The sequence below is a fragment of the Andrena cerasifolii genome, chromosome 13, assembly GCF_050908995.1.
Source record: "Andrena cerasifolii isolate SP2316 chromosome 13, iyAndCera1_principal, whole genome shotgun sequence".
In the NCBI taxonomy this organism is placed as follows: Eukaryota; Metazoa; Arthropoda; class Insecta; order Hymenoptera; family Andrenidae; genus Andrena; species Andrena cerasifolii.
In genome coordinates, this window is record NC_135130.1 from 9,857,745 (window position 1) to 9,882,763 (window position 25,019).

General features: G+C 46.0%; 1 protein-coding gene across 7 annotated transcripts in view; it reads left to right on the plus strand.

Moving 5' to 3' along the window:
- LOC143375998 (pleckstrin homology domain-containing family G member 5) overlaps positions 1-25,019 on the plus strand; it is a 52,587-nt gene that overhangs the window by 14,309 nt on the left and 13,259 nt on the right. The window lies entirely within an intron of this gene.

Below are 25,019 nucleotides of genomic sequence, written 5' to 3' on the forward strand. Positions count from 1 at the left end.
GTATTAAGTGTAGGAATCAAACATTGCCAGGTGTAGGTGAATCTATCATTTGATTTATTGCGGGTGCAGGAGTTTTTGAAGCGTAAAATGTTTCCTCCTTTCTGCGCAGAGAACGACCGCAGGTAGGGAATAAAAGCTTTCCTAGCTACGAGTCAACGAGAAATGCTACAAATTCCGCCTTGTAGCGTAAGAATCGCGTTGCCGTGCATGAATGCACACCAGAAATCCATCGATTCGCCAAGTTTTCGGCTCGAGAACTCCGTATCGTAACAGTAATACCCGTGCGCCCAGTTTAACTGTTTGAAAATAAATTTTAGATACACACTTATTACATGCTACATTACTCTTTCATCGCGCAATTAAAATTCTCGGTAAAAATAGATTGGCGCCTTCCATTCGAGGGTAGTTTAAGTAGAAACAACTCGATAAAGACATTTTCTGCTTCCATTACTGTTTGGCAGGGTTTAAAGACTCACTCTCAGTTGTTAAACATTTGTCTTGCAAATCAGCTTGTTAGTGATTCAAATTCTATTCGTAAATCCCGGCTGCTCGCAGAATACAGCGTTAAAATCGCTGGAAGATCAACTCTAACCAGAATCTGCGAAAGATCTCAGTCTAAACAAGGAGCCCCGCGAACAGCTTGAAACGAAATTTCCTGCCGCGGCCAACTTATAGAAACGATTCACTCCGCCGTTAATAGATGATTTCCCAGTAGAATAAAAAGTTAAAGTTCACGGTGTAAATGAGGCACATCGCGGAACTTCGAAGCGCAGGAAGTTGCTTCCAAATTGTATTTCTAGCTGAAAATTACATTACACTCGTCCCCGCATTTGTTTTGCTTAATACCACGACGGGGCGAATTAAATACCGCCTTCGACTATAGGGAATAGTCGCGTAGGGTAGAGAATAATGAATTAAAAGAGGAAGAGGTAAATTAAATTGGGGCCATTGTGATCGATAAATTAAGAGGGATTTTTCCGCTTTTATTGTTACGCAGCAGCGATGGTTTTCAAAGAAACTGGTGGGTCGGCTCGTGCATTAGTCAGTAGTTTTCGTGGCGAAACTCCTTGCTGGATCGAACGTAGGTATTGACCGCGCGGGGCTTTATTTTCCACGCGCGAAACGCGGCCCGTGTTTCCCGTTCGATCTCTCGAACACCGGTTGGCACGGCTTGGCAAGCGTTTCGTGCTGGTGTTCACGGGTTCCCTATCAATTTCGCGGCGATTCGCTGGCTCGCGACATTATATAAGCCTCCATTTTGGTGAATCGCGGCTCTCCAGGCTTCTGAATAATCAATAACCGTGACGCTTGTGATATTCTCATTTTCTGCGATCCGCCGTGGACACTAGTTTTTTTCGAATTTCCGAGAGGAATAGGCAGAAGAGGTACAGCCGCCGAGTGTTGGGATATTTGGGTACATCCGCGTGGAAAAGGGGGGAAATGTATGGATGGTCGACGCGTTCGATTTTATTTTCTTCGCGCAATACGAATTTGCTAATTCTACTTCTATGTGGGGGGGAGTATAACATTTATAGAACTCTAATTGTATATTGCTTTAATTTTATTTTTAACTGAAACGAGTAAGTGGAATGCTTGATACGAATATATACTTTTACTAAAACCTTGCGAAACCCCTGTATGATAATTTTATCGCAGGGGTATTGGAATATTTCATTTCACGGATAATAAAAGTTGCGCTGCTTGTTCCCCTCTTGAAGTGACGGAGTAATTACGCTCTCGAAATATGGGGAACGTTAATTTAGATCGTCTGGAAACCTTTGCTACTGCCCTGAATAAATACTGCGGGCGTTGATTCGATAGATTATAGTGAAAGCATTAGCAGAAGTTAGTAATTTTAGCCGTGGAAATTATTAATTATCACCATGTAGCTGGATTATGCAGTGACGTCTAGTAAACTTCCGAAAACGATAACTTTATTAATTAACGCAATTTAGCAATCGTTAGAACGCAAAATCGAAGCTCAAACTATTCATCTAGAAGTTACAAATGTTCCAGTCTCTGGTAAACTGCATAACAAGCACATTAATCACGAGTATTTAAATATGCTAAAAGAATATCCGTTAATAACGAGCTGCCCGAGTTTTACCAATTTCGCCGCGATAAAAGTAACAAAAAAGTTACACTGTTGGTTTGTTTAAAAATTATTCGAAAATATCTCCGCCTGGGAACACAAATTTTTGTTCAATTAAAAGTCGCACATTTAAAAATAAATATCGCTTATTCAACCATCAGAACGTAGTTCATTCGAAAACGGAAGGCCTGGAATTACTGGAGGGATAATAAAGGCTATGAACAACATTGGAGGGTACCATTTCTTGATTAGGAAAGAAAAATAGATATGCTAGTTCCCCCTATCTGCCGACAGAGGCGCTGCAAATCGCTGGACGTTTTAACCAACCTGTGCCCAGTTCTATGTGGCGAGTTATTGCGCCTTCACCATATTACGAAATTATGAAAATCCGTCGCTCCCCGTCTCGGGCGATTTAATAACGCCCCCTGGTTTGCATAAATTAATCATAGCTTTGATCTGTCAAATTTCCACGCCAGATTTTGTTCCACAGTCACCATGCTCGCTTGAAATCGGTATCAGGGCCACTTAACCTCATTTACCGGAGTACATTAAAACAGTAGGATGGAGTGGGATGTTAGTTTTAAATAAACAATAGAATTTGACAATGGACGGCTGCCATTTTAGCAAACCCCCCACTACTTTCGTTCGCCGCTTGCTGGAACCGTTCACTGAATAAAACAGTCCTTGATTTCCCGACAATAAAAAGCAAAAGCGTCCCAGTAATTAAGGTGCTTTTGCTCTAGGGGAACCTCGAAAGGCATGAAATGCTTTCACTTTTTATACCGCACGAAAAAAAAAAAGAACGATGGAACCTATTTTGTGAATTTACCTTTTTCTCCACTTCAACCGTCGTGCAAATTCGAGAATTTCTTTCAAACCATTGGCGCACTTTTTTTCCTCACGAGGGAAGCAGAAACCAGTTCCATCCCTCCGCCATAAGTAATTTCTCCGACGCGGGAAGCGCGATCTTTTCATTTTGCAAACTCGAGCCACGAAGGTAGCTGGTACATCCTGCCGTGTATATGCAGGGGATGCACGCGGTGCATGTCTCTATTTAAAGCGCAATATACGTCACCTAGGGCAGTTTAGATTTCGCCAGGATAAGTCACGGTGTCTCGGTGGACAAAAGGCGAATCCGACGGGCGAATTCTGCCGTGTAATCGATTCCAAAGAAACGGGGCTCCCCGTTGTGTTCGTACATTATTTCGTTGCCCCTCTGGCGAGAATTCATCGACATTGTAATCCTTCTGCGGTGCATTAAGAAAACCCTTTCTTCTCGATCCTAGATCCGGAGTCTCTCTTTCTGCCTCCACTCCTTTGCGAGCGAATCTGACTGTAAGCTTCACGGTCGGCTCGCCAAATCTTTCTTTGCCGAGTAACAAGGAAAAGTAACTGGGCATTAGGGGATAAGATAGACATTGAGAAGGGAGAAGCCAGGAGGCCTGACATATTTTATTTTGTCCAGATAATGTCCAGAAAAATTTTCCCCGCGTGGGTTTCGGAAATTCGGGTAGGTGCGTCACGAAAATTGAATAACCGAGCGAGGGAATGAGGTCAAAAGCCGAAAATGAGGCGCGTCCCACGATTGAAATAAGATAACTCTGCCGGGCCTGCGAGCTTTTATTTTAATGAGCTAGTTTAAATTGCGAACTCCGTATCTCAGTCGCAGTAAGTTCGTGAAACAGCCGCAGCAAGAATTAAGTTGGGAAATGCTCGTCGAAAATCTTTCAGGGTCCCTAGTTGAGGTTAGCGCTACTTAGTAGTTAAAGAAGCTCAAAGAAAACGCAAAAGTAAATATGTAAATACTTCAAAGCAGGGTCCCAGGATTATTCAGCTGTTTTTGACAAGTTCCTCTACCTTGGCGCTATAATTATCTCAGTTTTCCTTCATTCCACCTCGCACTCGGTCTTCGATCCAGAATTCCGCAGGCTCCCTTACCGCTACCCCTTATTTTTTCACCCTCATAATTTTACAGCTCGCCGCTACCCACTTTTATCGTTCGATTAATATTGAAACCATTTAAAATAACACATACCGCGCGAAGAACTACGATATGAATATTTCACGGACATCGTGCACGTTTCGCGTGTAAATTGTACATCCTCGGTTGCACAATATTTCTCTAACCGTTTTTATGGCACACGGAACGTTGCTCGTTCAAATATTTTATCAAATATTTTGCCGGCTGCTGGTGCTAAAATCACCGCTCGTCAATATTCAGAAAGTAATGCATTTCCATGCATTTCTCGGAAGCCACGCGCTACCAGAAACCTACCCCTCAACCCCTAGAGAAGAAGGGACACGGGTGGAATGAAATGACAAGTAGAATTTCAAGCGTCTGAATTAAATCGAACTCGCATTATTTGTATTAATAAATGTTTAATCGAGATTGCTACGCCCTGAAGCGTTTATCTTCCCTCGTTTCCTTTCCGACACGCATGGATATCCGGCGAACGCGAGGAACGAGGATGGATTATCCGGGGAGAATCGAAGGGAATTCGGTGGAGCAATAAGAAGAAGTTAATTGAGAAATCTTCCGCCCTCTGAGGAGTCTTTCGTCTGGGGTGGAATTAGATTTGGAAGGCGATGATCGATGGGGGTGACTCACCATCCCCTGGGGAATCGGGGCGTGTGGGGCTGGCGCGATAATCGATGCTGGAAGCACGTGGCTTCGAAATACTTGACCGGATTATGAAATCCGAAGCAGAACGTTGGTTCATTAATGTTATTCTCATCCAACTCGCACTCTTATGTGGAGTAATCTGAATACATATTCTCTTTTGCCACGCGTCCAAGTATGCCTCATTGTCTACATACTGGCATAGCGTAGTCTTCCTATTATTTATTATTTGTTAATCACCACTTTTGCACCCACAACCTCGTATCGCAACACTTCTTTCCAACGGAGAAGTGGAGCAGTAGTACGAGTCAATCATTCATGCGTCCGGCTGTCCATAACACCTCTAACTACTAGTGCCCTGTATTTAGACCGCAATTTAGGCTACTATTCATCGTTAGAGAAGACAACGAGTTATTGGAAACGACAGCTACGCCCTATTTGGCCGGTAGTTCTTTTTACAACACTTTTCCTGTTATCCCTCCGCGGAAACTTGTCGCGATGCCAACAATTAAAAAGTTTTTCCACGCGAGCGACCCCTTGAAATTTGCGTTCTAGAAGCGCGAAGAAATAGAGGGAAAAGGGGTGGGAAAGTACGGACAATGAAAGTTGGGGGTGCGAGTGTAATGGAAGGTAGTTGACAAGGCTTTTCAACCTGAATCTCCGTTCTGGGAACGTAACTGTTAGTCAAGAGTCTTCGAGAGGCGACTTGGAGTGGCGTATAATGCGGCATTGTAGTGGATACGAAAGAATTCTGAATCACATTTGGGGTGTGGCAAAGGAAACTCAAGGATCCGTCTTTTATATCCAACATCCAACTTTTCTGATTCCTCTAACATCTGTTTCTTTAATGACAAAATGGTTATCTATTGGAAATGTCGTTAGGAATAGCTGACAGCTTTTCCTAGTTATATACTCCACTAATTTTCATTTACAATTTTGTTGCAACAGCGCTAGATGTTCCTCGCGTGTTATCCCCGTGTAATTAAGTATCAGCTTTGCACCCCGTTGTATGAAACAGTTAGAGGCGTAAAAATCGACCCGGCAGCCCGAGGAAAGTTCGTGGCGGAATTGTTTAAACTTTCAACACACCGCGGGCAGCTGCGGACGCTGTCCTGAGTGGATTAACCAAGCGGTATCGAGTTTCGTTTTTTCTAGCGCAGCTGCCAGTATAGAAAAACCACTAAAATTTCATCAGCTTCAAATTAATTCGTACATCGCAAACTTTTTGCCGGCATTCATTTTTTGGGGGATGCTCAAAATTTAAACTTGAAATACTCGTGTACTAATTATAATCTGCAAATTGTAATAGTGCAATTAACTTTAGATAGCAAGTGCTTCGTGCTTCAGAATTTATTATCCCAGTGACGAGGATTACAGATAATCGAGTAACCCAATCAGCGTCCGCCACTTCCACAACTTCCAAGTTAACCAAAGACGCTGAAATCTCGCGGCGATTAGTTCCCCGCGGGTAACAGCCCGCGTTGCAAGATTAAACGGTAAATTAAAAAGTACGAGGTTTCTCGATTTAACGAACCTCGGGCCCGGAAAAGCGAGCGGAGTCGAGACGTCTGGCAGGCCTAGCAGCTCCCCGCTTATTTGCCGACGAAAAGCTGCACCACTACACCGCGGGGGTGTATCGGGCGATCTTCTTCAGGGGTGGGCGCCGTGCTCGGACCGCGGAGGAAATGAGCAGCAAAAGGAAAAAATTGTCGAGTGCATCGTGATTCGCCTTCACCCTCCCGAGTGCTTAGACTGCCAATCCATCAACGTCGCGACATCATCCCTTAATGGTCCTCCGAAGAATACGTGGAGACGTACATACGTAATACACTCGCACCAGTTTTCTCTCGAACGTAGTCCCTCCACGTGCTTTTTTTCTTCTCATCGGCGTAAATATTCATGGAATTTTCTCATTCCCTCCCCCTGTGCCTGCTGGCTCCTCGAGAAGTTGCGATTGGAACGCTTGGACGAGTTTGTTCGAAATAAATTACTTCAGTTTTTATTTGCCGCAACTCGCTCGAGCGCGGAACGAGCATTGTTTTCTTCCAGAATAATTTACGATCCCTGGAATTTGTAGTTCCCTGAGTGAAACAGAGATTCTTCTGAGGGACTGCTTTCTGAAGGATGATTCCTTAATGGCGGACTAAAACGCTTCCCGCTCGGTGCTCATTTGCTTGGAAATGGCGCGGAGTGTAAGAGGGAGCGAGAGCAGGATTACCGATGCTGTAAAACGGAATCACCTCGGGGCCAGAAACATTTCCAATCAATTCCAAGCAAGGCGCCTTTTTATGCGCCAGTCGAAAGAGCCCAAGGGTCGTTTAAATTCCCCGGAGACGGCGATGGATGGCACATGTGACCGGCTAATGGCGTGAAACAGCCGGAGAATGAGCGTTCGCCAGGGTTGGGAGGAATAGGCTGCGCCAGTCCGCTGAAAGGCTCTAAAAGGAAGAGATTACCTGGCGGTCGATCAGATTTTCGCTTTAATCTAGGGGCCATTCCCCTTTCTACCAGCACGTGGAGCAACGCTGATAGGTGGTGGTCCCTTGGATAAACTTAACTTGAAAATTTCAACCCTCGGATTATTAAGCTGACTAGATACACTCCATAAGCGGATTACGGAGTCGTTTCGAGGGGTGCTCGGGGATCGAGAGGAATCGGTTAAAGTCGCGTCTCAGAGAGAGAGAGTTGATCGCCTGCCGGGCGTAAATTAAAGAAATTAGATCCGAGATATTCTATTGCTTCTGTGCACCGTGCTCCATTTACTCCTCCTCCCCGGCAAGCTTACATTCCTCGCTTTTGTACCAACCCTAGGGGTGCCGATTTTCTTGCTGAAAAATTCTTGCATCTCGCATACCACGAAAACGTTTGAGTTGTGATTTTGCAGCGGAAAGAGGAACTGATCAGGGGAAAGAATTTTTAAGCAAAAAAATCGGCTCCCGAATCGGAAATCGGGCACCACAATTTCGGGTACCCGCACACCCCTAACGGACACCATTCAGTTTTCGCCTGGATTAGCCACGGGAATCGTCCTCGGCTTTCGCGGTATCGACCACTGCAGCTTTGTTTACCGCCAATATTGAACGACAGTAATCCACGTTGTCGAAGGCTCCGTTCGAAGATGGCCACGTAAACCAGAAACACGTTCTTCGAATGATTTACCGTGCAACGGTCCGCGTAACTTGTTGATTGTGCGGGCTTAATGCGAGAGCGCAGCGGTTATGCGCTTGCCGTATGTGTCAGGAGCAATATCAGGGGAATTTCAATATTTGGAAAAGTCGTGGGGAGGGTGGGCGCGTGCTCGGAGGCGCATCGTCCGTGAACACGCAAATTGCCGGACGATCTACAAACCCAGAACCCCGATTTCGATGCATCTGTTACGGTTCGTTGGACAATCTCCTGGAGAATCCCGGACGGTGCACATATCGAAAGTAACGCACGCTTTTGGTCACGAATATACGGATTTATTCTGGTTCGTGGTTGCTCGAAAAAAGCCTGTTACAAACTTGGAAAGCGTAGGGAATCATAGCCCTGAAAAAAGGGCCATGTCGCGGGAGAAGTCTTCTTCAGCCATTTGTACCGTTTATTCTTTAGAACCAACTGTCCCTGCCCTCTGCTGGCGCCTTATGGTACTTAGCGGCGGTCCAGCTAGCATAACCTATAAAAGCACCGAATTCCGGAGTACAGTAGCTCACATTGTGGCTATGAAAACGGTTTGATTATTAATTCCATCCGGGGGACATATTTCAGTTAACTCAGAGTACCTCGGAACAGCCGCGCTTGCCATAGTTCGAATTTACAAGAAGTATCGTAATAACGGGAAAACCGTAGGGAAGAGTGGGGAACGAAATTATTCTGTTTCCAATGTTAGAAGAGAATTCGACGAGGGTGCTCGAGCAAAGTAGTCATGAATGCCGCGCATATTTCGTCCCGTTCCACTAGCGAAGTTAGGCGGCCCGTGCGTGGCCTGAAAAGCACCGAATTACAACTCCAAATAACGTATGTGGCCGAGAAGTAGGCCAGTTTTGTCGACGCGGATAGCTTTATTACCGTCTTCGGAACAGAATTTTAACGACGTTTTAATGGACTCCGTCGGACGTGGGCGTCCATAAACGTCTCTTCTACCTAGCACCGAGATATGAAAAAGACCAAGATATGAAATATGTGTTTCATTTAAGCCCGCGATTTATTTACCAATTTGCACATCGTTGCACTTTACGCTGCACCGTAAATCCTCAGCCGTGACACTGCGGGGCCATTTTTCTGTTACGTTCATTGCGGGCTAATTAATCCGGCCGAGAGCAGCGGCGATTTTTATTCGCTGTCCCGGCAGATTCGAAACCCGCCGAACCATTTGGAGTCGATAAAATTATCTCCCGATGGTTTTCTCTCCGTCCCCTCAATTACCGGAGTCTCTGATGCGGGCGATGGATTAAAAGTGTTCGAGAACAAGGCCTCCGGATTGCTAATTGCCGGATAATGACGCAACTATTCTTCCTTGAGTACCGCACGTGTCGCTGGATCTTCCAGCTCGTTCGTCTTTCGCCGATTCTTCGGATCCTCCTGAAAAACCTGGGGGAGGAGCTGCAGTGGTCTCGCAGATCGTAATATCACGTCCCGCCTTTGTGCTTTAATGAAATTCTAATTAGGGGGGACTTCCAGTCGAAGACAGATTATAATGGCAAACCGTCCGTCTCTGATTCCTGACCAGAATCGAATCACGCGCTCGATTAATTAGTCTCCCCCAACAGCCTTCTTTTCCTTTAAAGAGAGATAGCCTATCTGCGATAAGATAAAGCCCCTTGGGTCTGCAGCTATCATTCAACCTTAGCACTGTCAACTTACCATTCAGAGTTGTGGAAATTAATTACCTGGGGAAAAAAGGAGAGAAATGATTCCGGCGACAGAAAAACTTTGAAGCGAGATAAGACGCCTGTAATTGTAGCGACGGCAGGAATATTAGTCCTCCCTTGAAGGGGAAGTTGTTCGTGTGTGGTGACAAGTAGATCGTTCACGGGAAATTCAGGCGAAGTAGAATCAGTCGAACGTGCCGACCAGGGTAATCGTCGTGGATTACCGGGAATATCTGCAAATAATTTCTTCGGGGTTGCAGCGCGTTGCGCAGCCCACTTCTGTCAACAAATCGATTTATTAGGTAACCCTCTCTGTTTCGTGCCTCGTGGAGATCTGATAGCAATCTGGTTTGATTGCAACGAATGTCGAAGATGAAACGAGGAATTCCGGAAACTGTGGCTCACCACGAATAATTCAGACCGTAGACAGTAATAGACTTATAGGTGTTGGGAAAGCAGAGGGTGGATGGGGGATAATGTACAATTCCTGTAGGGAAGAATTAGAACGTAGTGTCGTAATGCTTTTTAGAGGCTGCTTAGACGTGTATAGTAGAATTTAGGATGATAGAACTTAGCAACCAGTCACCACCAAATATACCTCGTGCACCCTCTCAGTTCTAAGGCTACAGAAATTCATGCGAAAGCTGCATTGTGTACCAAGCACCTTGGAATGCTGCATAAAATTACGTGGTTGATTTATTCCTCTGCGTGGTTTCACTTCAATCACTACTACCACTAGAGGTAAAAAAAGATCGACCGAACTTTAACCAACACAAAACATCGAGGTTTCTGCTCTATATAATTTATTCTCCGCCATACGTCTAAAACGTCAGTCGCTCCTTCGGGAACGCGTGGCATAATGCAAGCACGGCTCATATTCATCGAAGTTGCATGAAATTTAATGTATGAAAGAGCACAAAAGACTTCAGGCGAAACACACCAACCGGTGGAAAAAATATTCCCGTTTTGGCAAGAAGTAGGAAGAATTCGAAAAACATCTGTCGCAATGTATTGAGACAGCTACCTACTTCAGTGGATTAAATGCGTACAGTAGTAACCGAAACTAATCAGGAAACCCAGATCTAACCAATACCTAGTTACATCTGATCAATGTCCAACTACGCTTGACCAATGCCTAATTACGCCTAGCCAGACCTAAGAAGCCTTTTCACATCTGAAGTAATCTATCGCAGGCTTGCAGTAGGACCTCTTTTATCGCGGGAGCCATGTTTTGCTAAAGCCTGGATCATTAAAATTCTGCCACCTTGCGTGAGTACTAAAATTTGTCAGAACTTAGTACTCGTGTAACCGGGCATGCTTCCCTGAATAATTAAAAGGATGCGAACGTTTTCTTAAAGCAGCCGCCGTTTAAAGTAGTCTTACGTTAAGACCAACAGCTTCTCACAACTCCTGCCTATCTCGCTAACAGCTCTGTCGATGTGCATGACTACTTTTCTATACAATTCGGGGGGCTTTCTGACAATGAGACTCGGTTTTCCGTGCAGGTTCCTAGATCGTTGATTTCCCCTTAAAGAGAATTCTACATGTTACTCTCATTTGATTCGTTGGTTACACAGATGCCAGACAACGTAAACTGCCTCGCGCTGGGCGTAAAAATTAAGGGCTGCCCGTCGTTGAAGATTTGCGCGCTGCGAAAGATATCCTGCGAGAGGACTGAGAATATTCTCATTAAATGCAGACGCAAGCCTGATAGATTCTAACGGAGCGAACACTTCGGCCGGCCGCTCAGAACAAAATGTACTACCCCGCCAAGCCATATTGTATAAAACGTGTCAGCTGTTTGTCAAATCTTCCTAGACGTATATTCTGCTACATTTGAAGGAATCAAGAAGCCTTTCGCTTAAATATATGCGCGGAATTCTTCAAGCTCCATTAGAAGTTTACTAATGAAGCGCGTTTCTACGAGTTGAATAGCTTAATGGAAGCAATCGAACTGCAATTTACCACGACTTGAGCACGCCCGAAAATCTCCAAAGTTCTGCGAAGAGATTTGTGTAAAGAGAACCCCGGTCCCACCCCGTTAGTTAGATACAATTCCGGGAGACTCCTGATTGCAGCTCTTTAAAGTTTCATCTATTTCCGAGCGAAAGTTAACAGTCCCAGGTTCATCGAAGTCTGTAAGAATAATTGGACTCTAATGACATCGACGCTGTTTAGAAGATCTGGAATACGAAACCGAGGCGTTTTAGAAGAGGCATCAGCTGATGAATTTGACGACTCAGGATCAGGCGCTGATGGACCCAACTGCTTGAACTTGCGCAGTAACGTTTCGGAGAAGTAAATGCACCCCTAACCTTAGGCAAATGATGGAAGCATGTCAGGGACCTGTTTCGTATGCTCTCCGCTGAAAAAGTCGATTCAACTCTGTTACGTGCACTTAATGCAACGTTTGGTCCACATCAAATGGTGATCTTCCACGAAATCAACTTACAAGCAAAGATACGTGATTGGAATACCAAGAAAGCAGGCAGCAACGATCGCGGAATAAGAAAAGCGGGCGGGGAAGGCACGAAAGGACGGCATCCCCCGTAAAGCAAAATCTCGGACGATAATAAAAGCCCGTTCTACCTCGGAGAAACGTTCAAGCTGGAATTTACTGAAGTGCATTAGTGGGTACGAGGGACATTGGACGAGTTTTACGACAGGTACAGATTCCTCACATACGTACACCAGGAGCCGAAGTTCCGAGAGACAAGAAGAAATCAGATTTCTATAGTGCAGACCGCGCGGTTACTCCAGAACGATCGAATTGTCGTAGGTCAAGGAGCCCGAGAGGTTCCAGCAGCCGCTCTGCTGAGCACATGACTAAGAAACCAATATCAACATCGATTATCCCAGACTTCATAGATGCACTGGAACTAGCACAAGTGGAGGTCAACAACTCAGTAGAATCATATTCGCATCTCGAAGGCTAGCAACGAATAACTGCGGGGACTTTAAAGTACTTGTTCATTTGGGCCTGACAATCACGCTGTTCATCGTGTGTCCCGTTTGCTGCGCTCGAAAACCCACAGCGTAAACTGGAGCATCAAGACAGGGTTCTACTTGACCGGCCAGATAGGTCAGAGCGTGGAAACTCCGGCTGACAGGAAGCCGGAAGGGGTTAGGAAGCGGAGAAGTAGCCTGCGTAACCTGGTGCGCAGGCTAAGCATCGGCAGCGGAATCGGACGCTACGCGATTGGTTCGTTCGGTCACGGTGGGGCAACCGGGCCCAGCGGTGGCGGGCCGGTGGAGGGGTTCACCGGCGCTGAGGGCACGGACCCCGTCAACGGTTGCCTAGGTGGGTCGCAGCCGGTGGTGGGGGCTGCGAGCGGCGCGGTGTCCGCGTCGGCTGGCACTCCGAGTCGCGGTGCCCTAAGTCGGCGGCACAGTCGGGACTTAAGTCCTTCGAAGTCGTCGGAGGGCCAGGATGCGCCCACTCACGGGGGCGGGGGTGGTAGCGGTGCCGGTACCGCATCCGGTGCTGGCGCAACCGGTTCCGGACAGGATTGGCGAAGGTTAGTTGGCAGTATCAGACGCAAAGTCCGTCGGAAGACCACCCATAGTAGCGCCAGCATCTCTGAAGCCGGTCTGCAAGAGACCAACCGCAACCAAGATGACTTTCTCAAGGCCACCATGAGAATCTTCCTGGTGGTGTCACCACCGATGGGCCGCGTTCAGGTATTGTATTCAATCTTCTGGCAATACGAGACATTTCCGATGTTATTTCGCGTTTGATGAATGAATAATGCTTGCTGTGTTGTGTTGGATGATATTGATCAGTGTATGAGATACGGGAGACTGCAGATGGTGGGAATGAAAAACCTGTAATCCCTCATCCTGGCTCTTTACTCGGCAAGATGTTGGGAGTTTTCTAGCTTGAGTTCCCTCCTTTAGCCAAAGGTAGTTGGCATGCTACCGATTTGCCATATTCCTCGCAACATGCGGCACAATGAGAACGTGGGATCTCAGAATACTCATGGATATTAATTGGTTACGGTGTAATCTATTAGTAGATAAAGCGTTATCAGCTGGCACGCGTGTTCCTGCCTGAAATAGACAGTGTATAGCTAACCTAAGGCTTCTCGAAACTTTCTGCAGAGTCATCCAACGCCGACCTAGTTCCTCGCAAACGGCAGGGTAGTCTAGCATTGCCTTCCCCTTGATCGGAGGGAGAGATAATTGCCTTGACATATCGCGATACGAGCGGAATGATTTTTCGATTAAATTGCAATTTGAGTATTCATAAATTGGAGGAGCACTTTGTAGGCGATCAGCGCAGATCTCTGAAAGCCGTTTCCAGCAAAAGTTGCCAGCATAATGAGTTCCAAGTAACAATTTACGAGAACCTGATACACGGGGTCGATTATCTCCCGCGAGCAGCTACAACGTTAATAAGGTGTTTCGTTGAAAGGCGTGTGCTGGAGCTAAGTAAACACGGCTGAATCGACCGGGACACCTCAGGGTGGAGGGCTGACTGTCGACCTGAAACGCGATCATCCATTAGTCAAATCGATCGACGTGCCAGCCTGAATGGCCGAGGATGTATTCATCCAGGCAAGGAAAACTCCGTTGTCGTTATTCCTCCTTATTACTTTCACAGCTTCGATGAGCGACCTCGACTCAACGAAGGACAGTTTCGCGGGTTATTTCTGTCCGCGGGGAGTAGCTACTGCCATTTATCCCTCAGACACCTAACTCAGTCCGAGGAATGATCAGTTCAACCTCGCGTAAAATTATTCCTCGGGGATTTCGTTTTTCACTTCCACCGAAGTGGGTACACACGGCGCGCGCGGTGTCGCTTCAAATTGATTTTTCAGCTGCCATTTGCAGCAGCTCGGAGATGGGGTCTAGATGTATCGGGGAAATTTATAGCAGCACGGTATCCGGGAAACATATGAGCAGACCTTTACTCGTGTCTAGTTAATACGGCTCGTGGCAACACAGCTATATGAATAATCGAAGTTTAATGTTGCTCCTATCGATCCTGGGAGAAGGGGAATTAGACAGCGGCACGATGTGTCCGCCTACCTGTCGGAAAACACGGTAATTAGTTAGTAATTCTTTCACACACTATTAACTTCAGTCGCAAAGTAGAATTTATTATCTCTCCATAAGGGAAGATGGAGCGCTCGAGTATTAGGCCATAAATCATTTACGGAAGAGTGATCTATAAGACACTGTCAGTGCGATCGAGCGATCTCCATGGGTTCCTGAATTTTTAATGCAAAACACGTCGAAGGCGAAGCGGAGTGTCGATCATCTACATTTTAGTTCCAGAAAATTCTTCTATGTCCGATGCTCCTGCTCTCTAGAGGCAGGCCAATAAACAGTGCCCAAGTGAAACAGGTTGAAACTCCAGCAAGGTAGCCATCATTCATTTCGCCTACCGCGACAGCCAGCGAATAGGCGTCAGTATTTATCCCGGAATCTGAAAGACGGGCCCGCGGGAAACGGATGGATCGAAGAGGTTTCAATACAGATCGCCGTGTTCGTTCATTTCAGTTATGAAGTCTCGGGAGGAATGATGCCGCGGATAATCTTTGGCTGGCTTCCAGCCATCTTGAGCCGCCGAGAAAAGAGCACTGCCAGCTTCTCGCCGCGACTTTCCGCCGTTTCCTCGTCATCGCCGAACCTTATCGGCCCCGCTGGTGCGCTTTTTGTGCCCCGGAGGAAGTAGCTCAGCACCGTCGAGACATGTCAGATAGGTGCGTCCATCAGCGACGTGTTCGGAGGAGGAAACGAGGGGCTGTATTTGAAAAGCACCTGAAAATCCTACACCATCGAATGGAATTCAACCGTTGAATTGCAACTCCTCTCTGATTCTAAATGTATGTACACCTATTTGGGTCATCAACGTTGCATGTCCAGTGCAGAACCAGCACGTAGCGGAATTTGCAATTAGCGGCGTACGTGAACAGTAATAAAAATGACCGCATAAACAAATACGCTTATAAATATTTAAAGTACGAATTAGCTGGGGAGTAAATAACGAATTACCGGACACGTCGGCGTGCTTGTTTGCCGGACGAGTTTGCCAGATTGCGAGATACGCGCTAGAAGTTTCTAATAGGGTAGCTTCATGTACGGTTTTGTCGATACATCAACGTATCAAGTGTCGTTGGACGTCGGCAGAGACTGATCGTTTTCTCATTAATGACCACTGTCCCCCGGAAGAATGGCCAACAAGAGGGCATGCTTCGCTTCAACGTGCACCCTGGGGACCAATTTTTCATGACAGCGGAGGGATGAAGGGAGGGAGAGATAAATAAATTTTGCGAAGCTGCGTCGCCTTGGACCGCTGGAAAAGGCAATCGCAGGAGAATGCTTCGTCGGGGAAGCATCGATATGAATTTCTTTTGCGGAGGAACTTAGCCACTTGAGGAGACTGGATGTCTCTGGGAGCAAAGTGAATTTATCTCGGCTGGGGGTCGTCATATCCAAGTTTCGTGGCTGGAAGTTTAATGGATTTCAGTAACAAAGGATTTCGAAAGTGGACAATATTCGCGGGGAGCAAAAAATACTTGAAGCCAGTTTGAAGAATATCGCGATGAGTCGAACTGGCTAGTTAGACGCAATCTGTTCTGAGAGCAATCTTTATTGAATCTCCACTTCGAGTGTCACTGCACGGAGGCCTATAGTCGCAGAGAAATTTGTTGACACCTCTGACGAAGGTATTCGCTTGGCACGCCAGGTGCCGCTCGAGGGATCCTCGGGCAAACATTCGGGTTGTAATAGCGTTCATTATCGCCAGTATCGGGACCGATCTCTCCTTGGCTGTGTAACGTGTATAACGAAGGATCTCCCGGTGAATAACTAACGATCCTCGAATAGGAGCTCTCCATCTGTCGAAAGAATGAACGCTCTAACGAGAAGCTACCGAAGGTAGTAAAAGTTTTAAGGCTCCAGAGAAAATGGCCCCGTAAATATTTAACTTTTCTCGGCACCAGCCTTTGCACTCAATGCCTCCACCCGTTTGCTATTCTTTTTATGGCAGACGCGATCATTGAATTGCTTAACGTCCATGATAAAAAAAAAGAAGCGAACGCTCCAGATGGCGTCGTGATTCCTCCACGTTCCAAGTGTTTCCGCTGTACACGCGGAAATTGTTTGGGCGTAAATAGAATTTATTGTCCCAGAAATAACTAAGGGTGACGTTTTCGATTTTCCCAAGTCGGAGGTGATCCCTTCGAGGATTCGGGGCTCGTAAATAGCCAGGCGGCCGAGTATTTGCGTAGACACAGTCAAGATTGATTCGTCATCTGTGTGGCTTCTCAGGCTCTCCAATCTTGGTCGTTGGTGGAGCGATATTGAGGATGAAAGAGGGTGCGAGAGAAAGGCGGTGTGGGGAGGACGGAGCTACCCAACCTCGTTGTCATCCCCGTCATTTTTCTTTTTTTTCGCAGGCTTAGGATGTTTAACCAGATTACGTTCTATTGACGTATCCCTCGGTGCCATTCTTAGCCGTTTCGAGTGCGCGGAAGATAAACGAGGGTCCGTTAACCGGGGGATGGTTGAAAAATATTTTCTTCCTCCCTTCTAAGATCACCTCTCTGTTACCTACTCTCTTCTCGTATCGCTCGCAATTATCAAGCTGTAGCAATGACGGAGTACAGTGTCTGGAGTCCCTCGATGGTCTACGGCTGATACTTCCCTCGGCGGATAGTTCTCTCAACAGTCGCTGGTTAATTGTTAAAAGAATAGGTTAACTACCATTGCGTTTGACCACCTCACGCGACGGAAGCGTCAAGAGCGAGCGGATAAAGCCCAGAAGAAACGAAGACCTCGGAAAATATCGCCACTTGGAACGGTGACAGAAATGACTCTGATCTCGAGCCAAGGGTAACTACGAACGTGAAGTGGCAGATAAGACGAATTCCGTAAGAAGCGAGAACAAAGTTATGGGAGTGTCAAATTCCCAGGGAAGTTAATGAAAATTCTGGCCGCCTCTACAGTCGACGGTGTACGAGCCTTGAGGGTGGTGGTCCTCCTATATTTCACCGTGCCACTGTAGCCTGTTCTATGCCTCGGCACGACACTGGCAGCCATGCTGTGCCTTTCGCCATTGTTTGCGCGTACAGTGCCGACTGGGAAAGCTTTTTACGGGCCAACGAGTGACAGAGGTTGCCGCGGGAAGCGGAGGAAACGTGCGGGTGTAGTGAAGGGAGAAATACTACGGTAGGCAACGAGCAGTTAATGTCGGCTGTGATCACTAAGACAGCAAAACGTTAATGGCCCCTGACCACACCAGGACCCAGCTTCCAGGCCTATATTCTTTCGCGTCCAGTTACGCGTGAAGCGGGAATAAATGCCGTGAAATGGCACCACTCGAGTGGAAGCTTCATACATATTTTTTAAATAGGAACACCAGAATGGCGCGGTGCAACAGTCGTTCTTCGATTATCGATCAGGTAGCTGAAAAGCAGCATAACGTAAAAAGGTACCTAACCCATAGCTAACTTGGGCCTGGCTAGTCCTAACCGTACATGACTACGTTCACACTTTCATTGCTTGACTCGCTCCTGTTAAATTCCATGCAAAAGTAAAGGTGCAGAGATGCAACGCAGACCCGAAGCCTGATTCACCGGCCGACACGGGCGATGGCAACGGTCATAGCAGATTTATGAACTCATTTCTCTGTGACTCACCGGTAGCTAGCTTCGCAAGTAGCATAAATCAACGTGCGGTTACATAGTAAGGAGACTGTCAGGCGTTTGCACCGTCGCAAACGGGGTGGAAACGGAGCGTGCACGTGGAGAGCTTTAAGCTCCGAAGTACTCGACGTTCCCGCAGACTTAACCGTAATTAAACGATGCGGCTCTACTACAGGCGCATCGTCCACCAGTCCGCGACTGTCGTATACCATAGGCTAAGTGTCTGTCTGACGATCACTGAGCGCACGCAATAGCGGTCATGCAATGCAACACTGATTTGCGAAGCAGTAATTCGCTGGAGCAAGAGAAAGCGCATAATATTAGCTGGGAGCTATGGGAAGACGAGGGAGTGGATGGAGGAGTAATTCTCAGCCTGCGAAATGAATAATTTCAACAGATACAGTCGCGAACGCCCGTCAATGTAACATTTCTACGCTGCGCTTAATTTAATAAGCAAAAAGCATCGAGAGCGGGTCGTTATCGTTTCCCTCGTCGTTATCGTTTCCCACGTCGTTAGCTGTCAAATAAAGCGCATCGCGGAGCAAACTTCTCACAGCCGAAACGGCGGGATCAGTAATGGCCGCTATCGTCCCTGGGCTCCGAAGCATTTACTTCATTGCCGATCATTAGCGCAAGCGCCGCTTCACTGGCCGTTGCTTCGCCAAATTGTGTCGCAATAAAGATTGCTCAAGTGCTCGTGTATCGGCCTGACCTATCCCGCAGCTGCACCACTACCATTGCAACGATATTTGATACGTAGGAGGGAGAAGGTCCGTCATTGTTAGCCCATGGTCTTTTAATTTATACACTTTTCGGTAGGGGGATCAACAACTCCTTTGCCGAGACAGTCTGACAACGCACATGCTTATTCTACTGTCCGGCGCGCACGTGTCCAATAGCACGTTTCGCGTCCCTCTACAGAGGCTTAGTTCCATAATCCATATCACTCTGCGACAGTTCTGCGAGGTGACCCACGTCGCCTTATGACAGACTTGTAAGGTGACCCATATTATCCTGTGACGGCTTAATTCTTTGTCGCGCGTATCTCTACCTCCGCTCAGTACAGACCCACGGTGGCAAATAATAATTGAGGATCTGCGGCAACAGGGGTGCAACTCCAGTCTTGACACTTTTTTAGTTATGACGTGTAATATGCGTAAAAAATAATTCTACAACGTTTGCCGCAGATCCGATAACAAATGAACGATTTATTGGAAATAAATAAAAATAGAAATATTAATATATTTCGCCGAAAATAGAAATAAAAATTTATCAACTCAGTAATTACTACGTACTCCGTGAAAAAATATATTTTTCGATTAGTGTTCTCTTTTTAATGTTAAGCTGCCGTGCTTAAATTATTTAAGGGGTGTAAGAATTCGTAAGATTTTGTATTCCAACTCTCCTTCCCCTTCCTTCGGTAATATTTTTTACATCGCATTTTTTAATTATTAAGTTTTTTAAGGGTTTCATGTTGAAAATTAGGATAAAAAATATTAGATACGGCGCGCTACCTCACTCCCTCTCCTCCCCATGTAAGAAAGCAAAAGAAATTCAGGATCCCTCCTCCCCGAAAGCCTTGCGTAATTTAAAGACGACCCCTAAGCCGGAGCAATAATTTTATAAACGGTTTTTATAATTTACTCGAAGTTGGTAAAGATGGAGCTCCACCCGCCTCGTACACAATCTATTACTGATCTGATTACTAAAGTAACAAGAAGCTTCTTCCAGGGCTTGAATACTATTAACACCGTTACACGACGACGGACAATTTCCATTAGAACGGTCCTTTGTCCCTGTAATCGTACGTAATTAATGCGGGATGCCTGTGTCGTAAATTACTCGGCGTGTCAGATAGCAATCTAGTCATTATGCAGATGTCCTGAAAAAAAGCATCGACTTAATGACAGCGTGAATTTACAAGCGACTGCGTGACTGTATTACAGGCACAATTTAGCACTAGATCGCCGTGCGACGATGCGTGACACTTAAATTATAATCACGTTTCGGAGAAAATTAAATACTCCCTAGGTGTGAACATTAATTTTTTAAATTTCAGAGAATTAGCCGGAGAAACTGAGCAATTTAGGAGGCGCTGATGAGGAAGTAAGAGAATTCACAGCACAGCTAGAGGAACGAGATCGAAATTTTATAGTTACGAATGGGACGCGAGTTTCTCACTTAGTTTTCGCGATTTAATTAGCGCAGATGACCCGGATAAAGGACCGAACTGGTCCGAGGTTGGTTGGGAACAGCGGCACGATCCCAAACAATGGTTTTCATTGCCCAACATTGCGGAAATGTTAATTCAGCATTCGGCCACATTGTTCCCGAGTTACTGTTTGCAGTACAATTGACAATTAAGCCTTTCATGTTTAGTCGGATAGTGCCCAATGAACTTTTCAATCCAGCGCTATACGCTGCTGAAATTTCGAGGCAATTATTCCTGGCTGATTACTCGTATTAATTATCCACTAATGAAAAATTTCCAGCTCACAGTTGAAAAACCAATTACTCTTGAGATCCCCGAGCAATTGGCCACTCTCTGCGACCCAGTCATATTGGTCCGGCGACGTTTTAAGCCACCCAGTCACGTCTCATCTTTCGGATCGCTATGCATCCATTGCGGATTGAATTTTCATTAATTAAAGGATCCAAGCTCGCGTCATCGACGTATAACTCGCCGCCATTCGCCGTTACCATTTTCAATTCCGAGTCATTTGATAAGATTCTGGGTAGAGAAGAAAATGGGAAACCTCGTTTCCATTCGAAATCACCAAAGCAGTTCACGAGCACATTACTCCCTCTCTCTCTCTCTCTCTCTCTCTCCCTCGAGTTCTTTCAGTGCCTCTGAGTGGCCAGTAATATTTCGATTCTCAACAGTTCGACCGTTTAGTGGGACGTTCATTCAACGACGTAACAAGTTTCTCTCTCCCCCACGCCCTTCTTCTGGTGCAGCGCGATAGCGACTGCATTTGCAGATTGATCGAGTCGAGCGTGCTCAGGTCCGAGGGAAAATTTTATTTGCCGACGAAATCGAACCTCGGGCGATCTCTTGGGGGCCGCTCGGTAGGAAGCGCGATCGGCCCGAGGACCTGCTCCTCCAGGATTCCTAACATTCGTGGCCAGTAATTTTCCAATTACGAGCGCACCACGATTGCAGGCCGCATTAGCGATCACGATTAAAGCGAGATCAATGGGAGTGGGGCCACAGTCTGCTCGTTTAGAAGACCATGGAGGAATTCAATTTAAGATCTCTTTTAGGTTATTCGGGCGCCAGGGTACACTTACAGCAAATTCACTTAATCGGAAAGTATTATGTTCGCATACCGTTTCCAAAAGAAAATAGATGTCAAGTGTCTTTAAGGAAAACTCACGCTGTTTGATCAGAAAATCGATCTATGTTGAAAATAGTATAAGATTAACAAGTAAACTAATCTTAACTTAATTTAAAATAATATTAGCTTCAGACCTTAAGCTAAACACGAAAAAAAAATACAAAAATAAAGTAAAAAAAAAATTACAGTTTACCAGCCTTGATAAAAAAATTTCACGAAAGGGGAATTTCTATCACCACCCCTGCCAAAAGAAATATAAATTCTATCGCTCTCCCGAACAAATCACATTCAAAATCATCGACATCCCTTATGAAAAGCGAGCGACTCTGGAAAAAAAAGGGACACGGATCCTAATACATCATGTTTCAGCGGAGGATATATTCGCAGCACCCTGTTCCCACCATGAATCATCATGAAACTGGTGTCCGCGTCGCGTGATAAATGGACAGCAGCCGCGGGGCAACGCGTCGAATGAAAATAAATAAATAAAAAATAGGGTCGTTCCGGATAACCCCGGTGATTCCACGGAGGATTGACTTTTCCGGGGGAAGCTCGCGCCCGATTTTCCCCGATGTCCATCCGCGCTCCAGCGCTACGCGTTAACCGAGAGCCGAAGTCGCCCCGGTGTCACTCCCACTTGCACCTTGGGCACCACCAGCCTTTTTATCGCTCGCCTTTATCGTTCATGCGTTCGTCCACTCTTCTTTCTGGCGCATTTCCACGCTTCCACCAGGCAGCAGCTAGTATTTGGGTTACCGGTATTTCCACGGGCGGGAGGTGCGGGCGAGCACACCCCGAGCAGGAAGCTGTATAATGAAATTCTTCCGACCATTTTCGGGAAGTCATTTATTACTCGCTAATGACCCCGCGGTTCGCCTGCTTACGCGGGGAAGGGCACCGCTATTTGTATCATCGCACTTCGAGCAGGTGGAGAATGGCACGCGATGAATGATTCCTGCTGGATGCTCTGAAAGGGATGTAATTTCGCGGACGGGGGTTGCGGCGCGCCTCTGATTAATGGTTCGGCCGTCTTGTTACGCTTACGGCCCAGTTTCTCTCGCTTCTAATGCGAATTAACCTCGCCAGGAGCGCAATCGTTTATGACAAACGCAGGCTGCTTCGAAAGAAGGGCGGAGGGTTGAGAAATGAACGCGTAGTGGGGCGGATAAAAATTAACAGCGAACAATATACAATGGCCCCCGACAGAAGGGGTGCGTTGAAATATGACGTTTTGCAAATTTCTCTAAAATATGAGTCACAGCTGTGTAAACAGAACTATGAATCGATTTGTACAGAGAACTGCAGGTCGCAATAATTCCGGGGCATTTTTTTTTATATCGATGCAACCCCAGTAACTATCCAGGGAGGAATTATAACGGTGTACTATATGGAAACATCGCGGAGGTGGATACGCTTTAAAGGGTAAAACAGCAGTCTCGCTCTAAAAAAAAGTTCTCAGAGTTTATGCGTGTAATAAATGGACCCAATTTATTTCACCGTTCATAAATATGTATCCACGGAGCATCGAAAGCCGCCTTATTTTTCACTCGGAACTTCCTCGGTGTGGAACTGCCGTCGACCTTATAAAACACTTGCCGGAGTGTACGTGTAGTCGCCCACACACATGGTGATTCAGTACTTCTGGTAATGCAGAGCGTAAAAAAGAAGATATCGCGCGCCGTATAAAAGGCGTGAACTTGAGGGATGCACCTTAAGACACTTAAGAGGAATTGCTAGCCTTCAGCATAAGCTTAAAGCTCTCGTGAAGCAGCGTAACATTTATTCGACGCGAATTACGAAATAGAATGATGTATTGGCTGCAATGTGTCTGACAACCGAACGTTTGCTTTCACTTGATCGCTGCTCTCTCGAAAGCGTACATTAGAGCTCCATTAAGTAGTATAAATCAATCGTATCTTATACGTTGCAATGATTTCTGGTTATTTAATTCGTTCGGAATTTTTCTTCGGGGGAAATAGTTGGAAATTGAAAACACTTTGGAAAGAATTTTTAACTTTAAAATCCGCAAGCACACTGGTCTGGCGACTCTGTGTTCCCAGGCATCTCGGTTCGAACTACAGAAGTGACTTTTTATTTAGCCATGTACGTACGCCTGATTGCGGTATTTGCAGTGAACTTTTTGACACTTTATTGGATTCTCTGCGCGAGGAATATCTGCGCGCCCACAACTGCGAATCTGAGAGAATCCGGTCGTCGCTCTGTTTTTATTCTTTTTTCAACCCAAGCATACTGTATACGCCGAGGCACGTTTCGAGGAGATCCGCGTATAGCGCAAACGAAATGTGGTAAAATATGAGGATGGCTCAGCAAAAATTTTTCACCCTGAACACGTTGCGCTGGTCGAGGGACTTGATTTATCAGAAAGCGCACACCTGCGAACAGTGACTAACACAGTGCCGCTTCCGTGAACCTGGATTAATTTATCGCAAATCTGATGTCCTCTGCGAGGATATTTTTCTTGATTCTGAAAAATTGTTGCGCCACTCAACAGCACTCCGTCTCGACAAGTATTATAAATTCCCCTCTCTTTATTTCGAACATAAGTAGAGAAAAAATCGTTACTTCGATTCCACCCAAGTAAACCATTCTTCATTCTCATTTTCCTCCCTCTCTCTCTCATCACCTTTTAATTTTCTTAACGAAGGAAACTTCGTTTTCATTTAATTACTTATATTTTAATTCTGACCTCGATTTCTCTGTCTCGCTGATTTAATACCCTCGCCACTTGCGCAAAATTGTAGCCCAAGCGATATAACATTTGCACTCCCTACTGTAGCGGAAAGTAGTTCCTTGTTCAATACTCGGTATCAACGTAACCACCCCAAAGTAAGCAATTCCTCGATTCCCAACGGGGTGTTCATAGCAATTCGCTCGCACGAAGGGCCAGCAACATTGCGGTACCTATGTGGAGATATAAAACGATACACATTGCAATAATTGCTCGAGTTTCCGTTCCAGTGAACTCGAAACGCGGCGGTTATGGCGGACAACCATTCGCTAGATAGTATCCTCTATTTGTTACTACAAAATTAGTCTACAGAAAGAGGTATGTGGCTATGGGAACCGAAGGGAAGTAGATAAATGAAGAAAGGACTTAGATAAAAACAAGAGAGAGTAGTTCTAGGTTGATCGAGATAACGAAGGTTCTCAAGAGGATTGATCGATACTGGTAAACCGGTCGATCGAGGGTGACCTGGTTAACCGCTGCGAAATTTCCCGGCGTCAAATTTATTTTTCGCCGTGACCGGGACAAGATTAGCCGAGATTTCGCGCAACCTCTAATTACAAAACAATTTGTAAGCAACCTGAATTTATATGCGCGCCACAACGGTGGGTTGTTCTCAAATTTAACAGAAGGCACACTTGACCCAGTTTTCAATTTTCACGTTCATAGTCTTGCTCTCGCATTCCCCGCTTGACCATATATGGCCACATTCTACTGGT